The following is a 17,166-nucleotide window of genomic DNA, read 5'->3' as shown; positions in this document are numbered from 1 at the left end:
CTTATTTTGAAGTCTTTGTCGAGTTTTCAAAGACATCACGCTCATTTTTTTTGTTGTTGTTGTTCTTTGGTAGCGCGCTTAATATATCTTCTTTTTTTTTTTTTTTTTTTTTCGAACCAAACAAACCTTAAAAACTTATTCGGTTAGGTAGAGAAGTAAATTATCTTGCCTTTGATAACATTTATTTCTTATATATTTGTTTTTGACAACTTTTTCGTACCTGTGGATTGCAAAACAAACACGAAAAACTTAAGGACGATATAGACATCAATAAAAACTTACCTCACAAATCGATCGCACCTAAAGTGTTATTGAACTGTAAAAATGTAGACATTAAAGTAATTTAGTTCCAAATTCATTGTATTTGCATCACAGTCACTTTGGTCATTTTTTTGTAGGAATGTAGGTTTTTCTTGGCGATAACGTTCCATGGTGTGATGATGTTGTAAAGTTTACATTGTATTATTGGGGTGGCCTTCGCCAATGACGACGGGGTGGGGGTGAGTGCGCGACGATCGAACATGTGCGCGACGATGAATGAAGTGAACGATGCGAATGAATCGAACGGGAAGAAACGGCGAAGACGAGGAGAAAAGAAACCAACTCCACAAGACATCATTTTACGTTATTCCAACTTTTCACGGCCGATTCTTAAAGAATCGAAGTAAATAAATAAACAATGTCGCGAAATAAGACAACACGGACAGGGGAAAACAGAGAAAGAATTTACTTTTTTGTGGGGGTGGGACTTACAAAAGTTTTGCTTAAAAAATAAACTTCGGGAGAGAAAGAAAGGAAAGTGAAGAAAAGCCGATCAAAATCCAAATGACCTTTGTCTTTTTTTTCTTCTTCCTCTCCTTTTTGGGAGAGTGGTGACAATGGCTAAGGAAGACATTCGGCTTTAGGGTAAGGCGAGGGGAAAACTCCGGTGCCACGACTCCACAGATGTAAGGAATGAGAAGGTGGCCTCCATGGTTTGAAGAAAAAGGCGAAAGGCGAAGGAAGAACAAAACAGCTGTGGCTCGTGTGCCGCCGCCGCCGTCACCGCCTTAAAACGCTCAACAGCAGCAGCGAATAGGCAGAGATGAGTCATCGGCATCACACACACACACACACACCTTCTCCTCCTCCTCCCATAAAGTTGTGACAAGCTTCCAGGAAGGGAAGAAGGTGGAGGCGGCGTACAGAAAAGGTGGATACGAGGGGGTTTTGTCAACCACGGACTGCGCAGAATTCAATAATTGATTGAAAAACAACACAAAAAACAAACACTTAAAATTGACAAAAATGAAATTTGCATTGAAAAGCAAGGGGCGGGGGAGCAACAAGTTCGGTGACACGTAGTAAGGTTTCTTAGCGCTCCCCAACCTTAATTAAAACACACCTTAGTATACTTGCGCAATAGTTATTATATACTACAATGTTTTAAATATTTCAACAATATATGTGTGTGTGTGTGAGAGAGAGAGAGAGAGAGAGAGAGAGAGAGAGAGAGAGAGAGAGAGAGAGAGAGATACTTCTTTTGACTGAATTATACTAAAGTGCATTTTTTCCTAAATGCGAGTTGGGAATAATTTGCATTTTAACCAATTTGGTACCCTCAAATGGAAAGCGGCATAGATATTATTTTTTAAATATTATTATCCACTGACACGTGTTTCGTCGCTTCCGACTCAGATTCAGCTACTCTGAAGAGTTGTAGACGACGAAACTCGTGTCAGTGAATAATTATATTTTAAAATTATGGACTGAAATATTTTGGCAAAAAGTGGGAGGAGAAGGGGGCGATAATTTAATGGGTCAGTTCTTTCGCCAGAATTCTTGAAAACTGGTATCACAGAAGCAGTTTTCCAGCAGGCAGGAAAGCAAGATTCATTAAGGCATTTGTTGTAGAGTTTGGAGAGAACTGGAGCTACTTCGGCAGAGCACTTTTTTAATAGCACAGCCAGGATAGATCAGGTCTATATGCTTTTGAAGTGGCAAGATTTTTATGATAGCATGCACCTGAGAAGGGGTGATTTTCAGATCGTCTAGTGTGGCATCTGTCTGCAAAGTCAGGGAAGGGCGGTTAGCAGGGTTCAGTGTGGAGTTGGAGGCAAACCGACTGGCAAGCATGTTAGCCTTCTCGGCTGCTGAGCAAGCAACCTCATGATTGTTGGATAGTGAGGGAATTGTTGACTGCCCATTATTTATTACACTGTTGTAGATTTTCCAGAAATTAGGGGTTCCTGATTTCTGTGCTTTTATGCATTTTTTTGCTGGTTTCAGTAAATTCTCTCTTAGCTGTTGCTATTTCTTTCTTACAGTGACTTCTGGCTTCTATATACTTCTGTCTGTTTAAAATGGATTTGTCAGTTAAATCTGTGGTACGCATGCTGCCTTTGCGCAATGGCTGCTGCACAAAGTAAACCATTGGGGAGAGTGGGGCTTGCTATAAAATTTCCTCGTAGGAACATGTGCTTCAATTGCTGTTTTGAACCATTCAGTGGTCTCATTTGCATACTGTTCAACAGGAAGAGAAAAGATATTTCCCGATGGGGTATCTCTGATGAGATTCCTGATGACTTTAAAAACCTCTTTAAGCCATGGCATTTTGAAGCTAAATGCTTATATATATATATATATATATATATATATATTCCTCTACTATATTTATCTATATATGAAAGGAACTTTGTTTATGTATGTGTGAGAGAGAGTTCCCTATGAATTCTAAAACGGCTGGGCCGATTTTTATGAAATTTCACACAAATTTACTTTATGTATCTGGCAATGTTCTTAGGTTTTATATTGGAATGTCTTGGATAAGTATTGATAATCGAAAAAATATGATGAAAGATGGAACACGCGATTTCAACTAAAGTTAACACCTTATACAGTCTAACATCACAAGTGCATTTGAGAAGCTTTATTACCACACAAGCAGAAAGGCCCAGAAGGTTCTTTGATATGACAGGGTGTGTTCGAAATAAATGTTTCTGTGTTGAGGACAATTGAACTATGATATCCGACTGTCATTTTAAACTTTGATTACAACCATTATATATAAAAATAATTTCATAAAATCAACAGTAAGTTCTCTACAGTGCAATGTAGATTACAATGTATTGTGAACTAAGTCACTCCAGGGAGGCATGTGAAGCTTCCTCACGGTGCATGCCGATGAGTCCTGACTGATTTAATTGAAAAATGGGTGATTTCACTGATTTCGATGACAAGAAAAATTTGAGTATAAAACATTCATTGATCATCATTCAATCTCGGGCAGCGTCGGGTCTCCCTGCTAGTATATAATAGACTTGCAAAGCTGAATATAAATATTATTGTTAAACTTTGAACCTAATCAAAAGCCGAAGAGATATAGAAAAGACAGCTAATGAAAATTAAATTGAATAAATTATAATATTCATTAATCCATCAAAAATCAAAAAAAAAAAAAAAAAATTCTAATAAAGAAAAATCCCTAATCTATGGATTTTAAAATAAAATAGAAAATACGACATGTTACTCTATAACTTGGAAATTATTTTAAAAAATATTTTAAAAGAATAGAAATGTTAAGAAAAGCATCATGGCTTGCAACAGGAATGTTCAATAATCATATTTCTTGGGAAACGCCGAAATTTATTTCAATAAAAGCTGAATTTGCTTTCGTTCTTTCCACCCAGTAAAAGTCGAGTGCATCCTTCGACCCAACGGAACAATCTTTTTGGAAATCTAGGGTATTTATCGTATTGAAAAGTGAAATTAAAATACTAACTTAATCTTCGAAAGAGAACTTCAGTTTCATTATATATTGAACACGACTACGCAATCGACGTAGTTTGGCTAATTTGCATACCGCTTTTCAAAATGTCATCTCATTAATTTACTATTCGTTATTCAAGGACTTTTTTTTTACTATTATGTAGAATTCTATTTTTAGATCGTAATAGAAAGTTAATATTTTAGATGAAAAAAGTCTTTCATTTTCAGGTTGATTTACTTCAAGAGAATTGCGATTCTGTTCAACAGTTTAAATAGATAAACAACCCACTCCTCTCTCTCAACTTACACACATCAGTAAATACCGCATCCCCACTCTTATAAATTAATTTTATCGTGAAATGGTTCATTAGTACAGGGCAACAATTTTATTCTTTTGTTGATTAAATGTACCCCCTCTGAAAACACATGCACACACACACACACACTGCGACCAAGCAAATAAGTCAGTGACCCTTTATTTCTTTTTTTTTTTTTTTTTATTATTATTATAGATAAAGATTTAGCAAGTTGGGTTTTAAAAAAGTCTTTTTGATCATCTCTGGTCAATTTACTTCAGAGAAAGTTGTAATTCTTGATTTGATATTTCTTAAATTTCCAGACTAACATCTGCATACGGATCTCGTTACTGGATTATAAAACATATATTATGCACAATAAAAAACATATATTATGCACAATAAAAAACATATATTATGCACAATAAAAAACATATATTATGCACAATAAAAAACATATATTATGCACAATAAAAAACATATATTATGCACAATAAAAAACATATTATGCACAATAAAAAAAAAAAAATCAAAGAAAAAATCACAATATGATGTTATGGGTTGAACACGAATGCATATAGTTTTCCTTTTTTTTTCTTTTTTACATAGAGATCACCACTTATCAAGGCCCGGAAGCCACTCGGGGATAAGGTTTATTGCATGTACATGAATCAATGGGATAGTATCGTAGTAATCGTTAGTATTGGAGATTTGATAAAGTGTTTTACTTAAGGGGGTGGTTCATCAGGAATTTGTTTATGTTGGACTTGAAGACATCCAAGTTGTAGTCAGGTGAGAAACAGGCAGGCAGAAGATAGTTCCACAGTCGTGCACTTCTAAGAAAGAAGCTTTGTTCATGGAATCTACGTTTTGGTTTAGGCACAGATAAAGAGTGGGGAAAATTAATTTTCCTTTTTCAATCATAAGCGTTGCCGGGTGTATGTGTGTCCGTTTATATGTCTCGTGTGTGTGTCATTTGTCACAAATCACAACACCAACATACTTCCACTTCACGTATTCTATGACCCAGTGATATATATATATATATATTTATTACACACAATGCTTCAATCAAACTACAAATCCTTCGTTGAAACAGTGTTCAATCGTAGGTTCCACAAGAACTTATATAAAGGATTTTATTAAAATACTATAAATTATTCCCAACAGACAATTTATATAATTTATAGTATTTAAATGCTATAGTGTGTTTAGGTATTAAAGTTGGAACTAAGGGGTTGGTTGGCTCGGAGATGGAGAGGAGTAGTAACAACTCGTTCTTATTCAAACACTAAACAAGGAAAAAAATAAATGGTCAGCCCTTTCTCTTTTTACTATAACCAATGTTAATCCAATTTTAAAAGACCCTAAAGGGTCATTTGGAGTGGGAGGAGGGGGATTCCCAATAATAATTTAAAAAATTAAATCATTGTGCCTGAAAATAAATGAATAATAATCTTAAACAGTTTGGAATGAAATAAAGACTAAAGAGATGGTAATGGTTTGAGGGGTCATTTCTTTCACTACGTACCCCCCCCCTCTCCGAATCGTGAAAAATAGGGTCACGTTGTACTGTGAAAATGGAGAGGACCTTTCAGTGCTTTGCACCACGCAGCAACATTACACAGGAAGTTTGATTTACGTAGAGGTGGGGGTAAACATCTATCAAGTGAGCAGTTTGGTAGGATACAAAAATAGCTGGAAACCGCTCCTTCGGTATTAGCCAGTATGAGTGCTCCAGGCCATCGATAATGAATGAACCCCCTCCCCACACTCTCCCGACAAAGAAAGTAATACCTGTGAGGATGACTTCCTAGAACAAAACAGAACCGTTATTTTGATCTACGGGTCAAGCCCTTGGCAAACAGATTTCTGTGGGAAAGCCGAGATGGGAACCGATACTACACTTTGATCATCATAAAAACACAGGTGGATTCACTATCTGATAATTTGAATTTAAAAAAATGGTGGGGTAGATAGGGGGAGAAAGGTAGAGAGAGGAAGAAACTTAAAAATCTATTCTTATAATCAGTTTAGGTTTCATTCTTATTGGACTTTTTTGTACAAATCAAATTTGGAAAAGCATTTTCTTTTAAAAAGGATTAATTAAAATACTTAAATTTAACAGTTAAAGGAAAAATTTAATGAAAAGAAGTCACAACTTTCATAAAGAAGAAAGAATGGCATTAAATTGACATGTATAATTCAAGGTTAGCCAAAGTCACATCAACATTTTAAATCAGCTCAGCACTGTTCAACCCACATCGATCATTGAAATGGCACATTTTTACAAAATCAAGCGAATCTGAAGAACTTGCCATTCAAAATCTTTGAAAGAGAACAGAATAATGAGGAAAAATGCATAAAAATTATTTTCATATGAAATGGCAGTCCCAGTTTTATATGCAACCTAAAAGAATTTGCAGAATTACTTTTTTTTTTTAATAATGAAATTATGAATTCTGTAATTCATTTTTCTAACTTCAACCAACAGAACTTAAAATGTGAATGCCTAAATTACCAAGAAAATAAATCTAGAAATAGTGTCAACATTTAAAATAATTATTGTTGTAGATTTCATATTTACGTGGTTCTAAGTTTTTAGCATTAAAAGTTGAAATGGGATTTTTATAAAAATGATCCCAATTAAATAAAAACCCAGTTTTGTCCTTTCATGGTCTGTGCCGATAATACTAACATACACAAACAAAAATAACATTGGTATTGAAGTTCTATTCTAAATTGAGAATGTATCTCCGAAGATTCTATCTGAAACAATATTCAAAATAGAAAAAAATTTTGAGCTTATGAATAAAAAAAAGTAACCTTAGAAAATATTTTTTTAAGCAATATATTTAAAATCATATATAAAGTATTGAAAATATATATGGCAATTAAGCTACACATAATTTTCTGCATTTCATCCTCGTAAGGATTCATCAGGTTACCGAGAGAATGAAGTGTGGAAATTCTGTGTAGCTTAATTGTCATATCTATATAATTATAAAACTCCAATGAAACGATGTATGTAACCCACTTTCCGGTTTATGACATCCGGTTGCGCATGACCTGCGCACTGAAATATTAACGTTTTATTTCGAAATTATTATTTAACATGGGAAGAGTGAGGTTTAAAATAAATAAAACGTAATACAGAAATTTTTATGAGATTGTAACCGTAGGTATTAAACAAATTTTTTTTTTTGGGGGGGGGGGGTAAAGGGTTGTTAGTGGAGACTAAATTAAACGTAACTTCACATTTTAAAATTCATTTGCATTTGCACTGAAATTGATCAAAATTCATTAGACAGCAATTAAGTTAGATTCTTTGAATTTCAATTTCTTCCTAAGACTCAATCTTACACATTAAATGTTAGATATTTTCTAAAATCCAAATTATGTAATGAATTCTGATCAAAATTGAAATAAGATTCTAGATATATGGTTTAGTATCATCATATTTTGATGTTGAAGCACATAAAAGTGGTGCAAAACTGTTTCGAAATTTATTCTACACATCTTGAGTTTTTTTTCCTATTATTTCATATATAAACTAGCAAGCCACCCGGCATTGTCTGGTCATAAAATACGCTTTGATATGATATTTTAATTTATATAGATTTCATATTTATTATTATTATAGGGCCAAGTCTATTGATTAATATATTGTACCCAATATATTGGAGTGGCTGCCCAGCTTGGCCCAGCTGTAAAATACGGTATATTTTAATTTATACAGATTTAATATTCATTATTATAAAACCCACACTCTACTGATTATTATATTGTGCCAAATATATACAGGAGTGATTCTAAAAGTAAAAAAAAAAAAAAAATGACCTAGGTGCCATCAGCATTATCCACTATGATATAAACTATGTACATATGCAGACATCTTAACCCTTACACCTGCCAAGTTCCAATTTCTTTTTCAATTTTGACCTTTTAGCAGCTATTATTATGGGCTAAAAACTGACCCAAATTACCTATATATCAAGTTTCAAGTTTGTAGACAGTAGTTTGGTAGAGACCCTAGTTCAGACAAAGTCACTTTTATTTATATAAAGTTTTTTGGTCGCTTTTTGTTTTGTACTAAATTATGCAAAATTCTTGCCAAAATCAAACTGAAAATTTTGGAAATCTTAATCACAGCTCAAACGTTGCATGTTTTTGTTTTTTTTTAATTCCCATATTTTCTTTTTTCTGTCAGAATTAACTCTCTTAGCACACAAACGGGTTCAAAGGTGAAAATCTCCCCTTATTACACATAAAAAAAAAACAAACAAGAGGATTTACTGTTAAAATGATTGATGGTTACATTTTAAAAGAGTTTTTTTTTTTTTTTGCTGTTCAAATCATTTGATCAATGTTTAATTTTTATTTCAGTCATGTAAATTATTTTAAGTGAAATGAATTTCAGAATGATTTCAATCTTACTATGAAACAAAAAATAAGCATTATTAAAAACACTTATGAAATTTTAAACTGACAAGTCACAAATGTTCATCTTTTTAAGAAATTCAGAAAAAAGTTAAAATTCAAGTTGTCTTTAACTAAAAAAAAAGTGAGTTATGTGAAAGAGTTGAAGAGAAAGAGAATAGAATAGAGAAATAGTGGAAGAGAGAGAGAAAATTGAAAAGTGATAAATAGAGAGAAACAAAGAAATCGACAATGAACGAGAGAGCGAAAACGAGAAAGAGAGAGAGCGAAAACGAGAGAGAGAGAATGAGAGAAAGAAAAACGAGAGAGGGAAAAGAAGAAAACGAGAGAGCTTATGAACAAAGATGGCTAAAGATGCTAAACAAGTAGAAGAGAAAGAAATATGAAAAAACAAAAAATGGAAAATATAATCAAGAAAAAAAAATATATAATTAAGAAAAAAAAACAAAATATAATTAAGAAAAAATATATATATAATTAAGAAAAAAATATATATAATTAAGAAAAAAAAACAAAATATGATTAAGAAAAAAATATATATAATTAAGAAAAAAATATATATAATTAAGAAAAAAAACAAAATATAATTAAGAAAAAAAATATATATATAATTAAGAAAAAAAACCAAAATATAATTAAGAAAAAAATATATAATTAAGAAAACAAAAATATATAATTAAGAAAAAAAAACAAAATATGATTAAGAAAAAAAACAAAATATAATTAAGAAAAAAAATATAATTAAGAAAAAAACAAAAAATGGAAATTATAATTAAGAAAAAAACAAAAAATGGAAAATATAATTAAGAAAAAAACAAAAAATGGAAAATATAATTAAGAAAAAAACAAAAAATGGAAAATATAATTAAGAAAAAAACAAAAGAAAATATAATTAAGAAAAAAACAAAAAATGGAAAATTAAGAAAGAAACAAAAAATGGAAAATATAATTAAGAAAAAAAAGAAAATATAATTAAGAAAAAAAAGAAAATATAATTGAGAAAAAAAAGAAAATATAATTAAGAAAAAAAAGAAAATATAATTAAGAAAAAAAAATATATAATTAAGAAAAAAACAAAAAATGGAAAATATAATTAAGAAAAAAAAAGAAAATATAATTAAGAAAAAAAAAAAACAAAAGAAAATAAGAAACCAAGTAATGAAAAAGGAAGATGATGAAGGGAGGGGGGAGAAAACAAGAAAAGAATAAAATAGAAAAACGTGCTTTTAACTAATTGAGAAAGAAAATGAAGATAGGGAAATGAAGCAATAGAGAAAGGTCATTTGAAAGAGAAGAGGATGAAGGAATGGCATTGAACTGTCAAATGTTTGATCCGAAATGTAGCAATTTGATGGTTTGCATTCATTAGCGATAACAAGCTAGGTCACACACGAGGGAGCCGATGATGAGGAAGGAAAGGGCACCGGAAAAATGGAAGAATGTTCGGAAAGAACAATATGGAAACGGTAAGCTGCACATCTTGAACTCGCCCATTAAGTTCACGCCCTCACCTCTCAAACACGCCCTAGCTATGGTAACACTGGATCTGCCCCAAAAATGTCAGCCCCTGCCCGTCGTGTCTGTTCCCGTGAGGAAGCCAAACAAAGTGCTTCCTGCTCCAAGTCATTTCGACTTCCTACCATAGTAATCAGTGTGACAAACTAAATGGATTAACAGATTTATCCGATCCTCATGTTCTTGGCAGCAAACGTACAACAATCCTTGGAGAGTCGGAAAATAAGACAGGGTTAGGGAGGAGGGGGCGGTTTTTAGCCAGTGAGTATAGGAAAAGAGGCAATCAAGGTTTGTTACTATGGAACACAATAAAGTAAGGGAGTTATGTTTTAGCTTTATTTTGATACAACATTACCGATAATCCAATAACTAACAATGTTCAAAAAAGCCTCCTGTAAGGGTTCTTGCATGTGTAATTGAAAAGCAAGGGTTGCGTGATTCCCAAACGCACCTCTCTTGAGTTGATACGGCTTGGGTTTTTTTTTTGTTTTTTTAACACAGTGGTCACCACTTATCAAGGCCCGGAAGCCACTCAGGGATAAGGGTTATTGCAAGTACAGTAAGTTAGTGTGGAGATTTGATGAAATGTTTACTTAAGAGGGTGGTTCATTAGGAATTTGTTTACGTTGGACTTGAAGGTATCCAGGTTGTAGTCAGGTGGGAAGCAGGCAGACGGAACAGAGTTCCACAGGTGTGCACTTCTAAGAAAGAAGCTTTCTTCATGGAATCACGTTTTGATTTAGGCACAGATAAAGAGTGGGGGAAATTTTTCACAATGGATTCAGCTGGACGGGTGTTTTTCATGAAAGATTGGCAAGGGGCCCCAGAGATTGGAGTTCAGACGAGCACCTGCCATGGAAATAGCAATAAAACAAGGATAGGCTCACAACGTCTCTTCTGTGGGAGAGAGGTTGCAGGGTAGAGAAAAGGGCATCCCCCACTAAGCCACAAAGTCTATTTTGTACTCTGTCAAGGCAGGATAGGCTGTTTTTAGCAGCTCCTGCCCAGATATGGCAGCAGTATTCCATCCTTGGACGTACTTGGCTTTTATATAGATAGAGAATTGCATCAGTAGTGAGATATCTTCTGGAGCGGTAGAAGGATCCCACCATCTTTCCAGCGACCTTGGCAACAGATTTGATGTACGTGTTCCATTTCAGATCAGGAATAATGGACAAACCCAGAAACACGGGGCTTCTCCTAGACGAGAGCCATCCATTTCAATTGATGCCAGGTGAGGATCAGAGCGTTGATGATGTAAAGATAGGAGTTTGGTTTTAGATGCATTAAAGGTAACCAGCCACGTCTTCCCCCACTGAACCACGTGCTCGAGATCAGAGGAGAAAGAATCAGAGAGAACTTTGTCATTTACAGCCTTTGATGTGTTGCCGTAGATGGTCGTGTCATCAGCATAGATGTCAACGAATGATTTAAGTGTGTTTAGGGAGGTCATTGATGTAGATCAGGAAGAGGGTTGGGCCCAGGATTGACCCTTAAGAGACTCCAGCATTAATACTGCAGGCCTCTGATTTTTGTCCATCGACCACTACTTTTATGAGCCTATCGGAGAGAAATGATTTAATGATTGAGAAAACATTTCCAGTAATACCGTAGCTGGAAATCTTGTGAAGTAGGCCCTTATGCCATACCTTGTCGAAGGCCTTTGATATGTCAAGAGCAATTTCCCTAGAAAGGAAGCCTTTGTCAAGAGATTCACTAATCCTGTGAGATATAACTGTTAGCACATCTGCGGTAGATCTTGCAGAACGGAAACCATATTGTGTGTCACTAAGAAGGTTATTCCTGCTGAGGTGGTTGACTATTTCTCTATTTAATATGAATTCCAGCAACTTACTCATAACACAGAGAAGACTTATTGGTCTGTACTGAGAGGGAGATGACTTATCACCTGAATTCTTAAATACAGGGCATACTGATGAGGTTTTCCAGGGAGTCGGAAAGCACTTCTCCTTAAGGCAACGCTTAAACAGTTTCGTAAGTATGGAAGCAAGTTCTGGTTGAAGCTTTTTTAACACTATAATTGGAATGCCATCAGGGCCAGTTGCTTTACTGGAATCAAGGTTCTTGATTAGCTTGGCGACCTCATGCACGGATATTTGTATGTTACCCAGAGTGTTCTGTGTTATAGGAGGAAATATGGGGAGTTGATGGCCTTCGGTTCTAGTGATAAGGAGAAATCTAGAACAACAAAAATTATGAGATAAGCAGAGAACACCTACAGCATCTGATATTATCAAATGGTCACCCATTTTTGTACTGACCATGCTCAATGTTGCTTAACTACAGTGATCTAACAGGAACTGGTGTGTCAGTGTGGCTATGCCGTACACACAATGTTCAACAAAAATACGAAACGGATAGGGAAAATGGCTGCATTTAAACAAAACATAAAAATCATTTGTAGAGGCGTGCAGATGTTGGGTAATGGCCTTAAAAACATCAACGCATTAATTAGTGCTTTTTTTTTTTTACTTTAATGCATTCCAAACAAGGCACATTACCATCGAGACCTAAGGGGCTACCGCAAATTAGGGACCATACTTACAAGGGTACCCTCTGCAGGGAGTTATGCAACAAGATGCTTGTTCAGATTACATTGAAATTTCCACAGATTGGTAAAGTCAGGAAAATACGGAGCAGGGAGTAAATTGCAAAGGATAGCAGATGGAGAAAAGAAGCTAAGGTGACCCTAGAGTGAAGCAGTGGGATTTTGCTGCTTGTCTAGAGTATTTCCGTCAAGAGGTCACCAGCATCTTTGTCAGAGCAAATTTCATTGAAGTACTTGTAAAACAATCACAAGAATGCAACAATGATACGAGAGTTGGTAGAAAACACGAGAAATCTATTAGATTAGAGAATGATGGCTTTGTAGAGATATAGAATACTAGCTAGCGTAAAAAGTTTTCTAGCATGGTAGAGGAAGCCCACTTTCTTTGTAGCAGCCTTGGCAATATCTTCTATATATTAGTTCAATTTCGTGTGAATGTTAAACCAGGGAATTTGAATGATAGACCCTCAGATATGATGCTGTTAGCCATGTTAATTGGTGGCAGGAGAGGTTTCTTATATTCATTAAAATTTTGTCTTGGTTGCAATAAATGTAACGAAATGTAACCGTCCAATTAAAGTCTCAGTCTGCTACAACTGGAGCTCATTTTCTAAGGATTCAAACATTGTCTTGGATATATGAGTGTTCGTTTTGCTTACACGAGATGAATAGAGCACGGTGGCATCACAAAATGTACCCATCTCGGACATAATCGCACCAAAGAAGTCATCTATAAAGAAATCAGGAATAATGATTGTATTAGGATCCCTGGAACATATACGCATTTATGCTGTTTAGTGTTAGATGTATAGCCATCTTACTTTCGGCTAAGAAAGATCCTATATATACGTATATATATATATATATATATATATATATACGTGTATATATATATATATATATATAATGATATGAATTAGATCACAAATTAGTAAATCTTGTGGTATCAAGTTTTACTAAATATTTTGAGCAGAAATATTTTTATATAAGACAATCCCAGCCAAATAAAATTGCTCAATATACTGGATAGAGCAAATTAAAAATTATAGGTTTTATATCTAAATTTTTTTTTCAGTAAAATATAGAATTTTCAAACCAAAAATGTATTATTTGAACGACATTTAAAGTTCTTTCCTTAATCCATGGATTTTCGATGTAAGGAATTTTTCGAAGAATGTCTCCAGCAAAATATTTATTAATGCCTTTGGGTTGAGTTCAAGAGGATATATAGTTATGACATAATTTTGCAGATTTGTTTGTTGTAATACGAAACAATATTGTAATGGATACTTTTTGAAAAGTAATAAATAACCAACTGAGAAAACTTGATATTTGGAGCTTGGAAAAATATTATATTATGCTCTCTCTCTCTCTCTCTACATATATATATATTACTTATCTTTACTTCAAACAAGGCATATTACCACTTAGACATAAGGAACTACTAATTGGGAGAATGTTTAGGATGTTGATTTACATTACATTTGAACTTCTGCATATCAGTACAGTTCAGGAAGCAGGTAACAGCAAGGGAATTCCAAAGTCTAACAGTTCTCGGGAAGAAACTATTAGAGTAGAAAGCTTTCTGGCATTTAGGAACCTCAACAGTGAAGATGTATGATTTTGCTGCTAAGTGGGTTTGTTGGAGATATGTACATTGAGGAGATACAAGTGCAACAAGTTCGTCAGAGCACATTCCATTAAAATACTTGTTATATATATATATATAACTACTTCATTTACTCACACAAATTTAATATACGAAAGTATAGATTTATGCGTAAACTTTAAGTATTTACTTCAAAAGTGCTCAATACGTATGTAGAGCTAGTTAGTAATTTATAAAATATATATGGCGATTAAGCTACACTGAATATTCTGTGTTTCATCCACTGTAGAATTCGTCAGGCTTATGCGCGAATTTTGTGGTTGCTTCTTGTTTTTATATATGTTGAGGATTTCTAGTTAGCCAATCAGCTTTCTAGTATCCACCGCGCCCCCTCCTATCAGCCAATGGGCATGCATTTTATCGAACAAAGGATCTGTTTTAGAACTAGGTTAGTGGTTTAAGGTAGATCTTTTCCCTCCTTTTTTTTTTTTATTATATATATATATATATATATATGAATATACCTATGTGTACACACACATGCACACACACACATATATATATATATATATATATATATATATGTGATCGTTTATGTATATTCATGTTTATTTAATTTATTTATTTGTTTGTTTTCTATTGTTATTGTTAGTTTAAAAGCTATTTTGTATCGAGTAAGTTTTATTTTTGTGAACACAGTTGTTTGCTATTTCTCGTCTACAGTTTAATAGATTTTGAGGTTCTTTAAAGTACAGGATAGCAAATTTTTCATGGAGGCATAATTTACATGGGTCGTCTATAGCTTTAAAACTAAAAATAACAATAGAAAACAAACAAATAAATTAAATAAACATGAATATACATAAACGATCACACATATATGTATATATATATATATGTATATGTGTGTGCATGTGTGTGTGTACACATAGGTATATTCATATATATATATATATATAATAAAAAAAAAAAAAGGAGGGAAAAGATCTACCTTAAACCACTAACCTAGTTCTAAAACAGATCCTTTGTTCGATAAAATGCATGCCCATTGGCTGATAGGAGGGGGCGCGGTGGATACTAGAAAGCTGATTGGCTAACTAGAAATCCTCAACATATATAAAAACAAGAAGCAACCACAAAATTCGTGCATAAGCCTGACGAATCCTACAGTGGATGAAACGCAGAATATTCAGTGTAGCTTAATCGCCATATATATTTTATAAATTACTATATATATATATATATATATATATATATATATACATACATACACACACACATACACACACTAGCAAGGAGACCTGAAGACCTGATGTTGCCCAGGATTGAATAAGGATCAACAAATATTCCACACCATTCAATACTTTTATTGTCATGGAAAGCTGTGAAATTGCCCATTTTTTTCAATCAAATCGATTGATTGCCTACTCTAGTTGGGGACCCACCATGGAGCACCGGAAGACAGCTTCATATGCCATCCTGCAGTGACTTAGTTTACAATATATTGTAGTCTACATTGCACTGCAGAGAAATTAATTTTACATAATGACTTAAATAAAAGTTTCAAATACAAAAGTCAAGTATCAAGGTTCCCTTGTGCTGTAAACAGAAACATTAATATTTGACTCATCAAAGAACCTTCCATTGATTTTATATGCAGGGCCCTTCTGTTTGTGTAGTGAAAATAAATGCACTTGTTATGTTAGGCTATATAACAGTGTTAACTTTGACCAAAATAGCATAGTTCCTTCTTTAATCAGATTTTTTTCCATTACCGATTTTCAATAGACATTCTGATACAAATCATATCCAAGAACACTCCCAAACACAAAAAGTACATTTGTGTGAAATTTATAAAAACAAAATAGCCCAGCCATTTTGGAGTCTATAGGGAACATGCGCATGCACACACAGATAAAGTGCCTTTTATATATAAGTAGAGATATAATGAAAGATTTTGATATGTTCATATAAATGCGCTAATAAAAATCGGGCGAGAGAATCATATATACATACACTACCTTGCACACCCTTTTTAGAAAATGAGATCGTCCAATCGACAAATATTACAAAAAAAGTAATTGAGAAATATTTGATGCTGCTATATACCACAGATTTAGATTTTATTCATTTTAAAATTAATTGTTCCAAAATTGAATTCTCTCATCCAAAATTGTAGAGCCATGGGAATTGCGGGAAGACAAGTAAAAACGATAGTTTCCCCCATTGCTTTGTCTTGATTTGGGGGTGTATCTCCCTCCGTGAGTTAAATGTGCCTCCAGATACCAACCTGGAAATTTTCTATGACTCGGTGCCATACTTACAGTGCCTAGCTTTCCCAAATAGTCACCCATCTGGTACTGGCAAGGCTTATCGTTGCTTAACACCAATGATTAGATGAGAACCAGTGTATCAACGTGATTGTGCCATATATGCGCTGCTACTTTAATATTAAAAGCTGTTATTAGAAAGATTCTGATTCTAACACGACTTACATCACCTTACATCAAGTGGCTTCATGCTTTGGCGCGATTTCCATAAATAAAAATGGAATCAATTTTTTTATTTGTATATTTCTTCATGCTTAAAAATAAAGCTGCGATGTTGAAGGAGGACAATACAAAAAAAAAAAAATACAGAAAAAAAAAAGATCATTTTTATGATTTTAAATCTTTATGTTAAGAAAATACTTTTACAACTTCTTGTGTGTGTATGGGGGAGGGGTATGTTGTCAGGTTACTAGTGGCATTCACCTTAGGTGGGCTGAACCAGCTTTTTCCAAAGGAGAAAGTTTCATGGGAAACTTAAGTTCACAAGCGGTTTCCAGTTGCATGTATTTTTTGGTCACGGGAAATGACAACGTTAAGTTTTTGCAGTTCTTGCAGGGAGGTGTCGACGTCCTACATACATGCATCCAAAATAGTCACCCATCTGGTACTGATCAGACTTGATGTGGCTTAACTTTCGTGATCTAATGAGAACCGGTGTGT

General features: G+C 33.8%; 1 protein-coding gene across 11 annotated transcripts in view; it reads right to left on the bottom strand.

Annotated features, from left to right (window-relative positions):
* The window catches only part of LOC145277048 (uncharacterized), a 337,642-nt gene that overhangs the window by 103,658 nt on the left and 216,818 nt on the right, over positions 1–17,166 (bottom strand). Inside the window, exon 1 of one of the 11 annotated variants that reach the window (XM_080128701.1) lies at positions 283–1,145. The exons of 9 other annotated variants lie outside the window; for them this stretch is intronic. The gene's annotated coding sequence lies outside the window, so the exon portion shown is untranslated. Of the gene's footprint in view, positions 1–282; positions 1,146–17,166 lie in introns of those variants that run through there. One more of the 11 variants, XM_080128700.1, reaches the window with a different exon arrangement.

This window comes from Euprymna scolopes, chromosome 5 (genome assembly GCF_053919585.1).
Source record: "Euprymna scolopes isolate OS-2025 chromosome 5, ASM5391958v1, whole genome shotgun sequence".
In the NCBI taxonomy this organism is placed as follows: domain Eukaryota; kingdom Metazoa; phylum Mollusca; class Cephalopoda; order Sepiida; family Sepiolidae; genus Euprymna; species Euprymna scolopes.
Note: the sequence above shows the minus strand (reverse complement) of the source record. Positions and strands in the feature narration are given on the sequence as shown.